The sequence below is a fragment of the Myotis brandtii genome, unplaced genomic scaffold (assembly GCF_000412655.1).
Source record: "Myotis brandtii unplaced genomic scaffold, ASM41265v1 scaffold39, whole genome shotgun sequence".
Lineage (NCBI taxonomy): Eukaryota > Metazoa > Chordata > Mammalia > Chiroptera > Vespertilionidae > Myotis > Myotis brandtii.
In genome coordinates this window covers 8,054,527-8,055,042 of record NW_005364953.1, presented here as the reverse complement: position 1 = coordinate 8,055,042, position 516 = coordinate 8,054,527, and positions in this window count along the sequence as shown.

Below are 516 nucleotides of genomic sequence, written 5' to 3'. Positions count from 1 at the left end.
CCAGTGCATGAAAATTCGTGCACTGGAGGGGAGGGGATCCCTCAGCCTGGCGTGCCCCCTCTCACAGTCCGGGAGCCCTCAGGGGATATCCTACTGAAAGCTTAGGCCCGCTCCCCATGGGCAGCGGGCCTAAGCTGCAGTCTGGCTTCCCTCTGCGGGAGGTGACCAGCCAATCAGGGGAAAGCACTGCCCCCATCATTCCCTCGCTGCTGCTGCCTCCCGCAGCTGCCTGAGCCTCGGCCCTCACAGCCACTGCAGCTTGCCTGAGCCTCAGCCCAGCCCTCATTGCCTGAGCCTCGGGCCCTCTCAGCAGAAGCCACCATGCATGGCTCGCCTGAGCCTCGAGCTGGCCCTGGCAGTGGCAGCCACCATCTGTGGTTTCCCTGAGCCTCAGGCAGCTGCTGCGGCTTTGTCCAGAAGATGTCCACTCTAATTAGCATATTACCCTTTTATTAGTGTGTGTGTGCGTGTGTATATATATAATGTTTAAAGTATTACATGTGTCTCCTTTTTCCC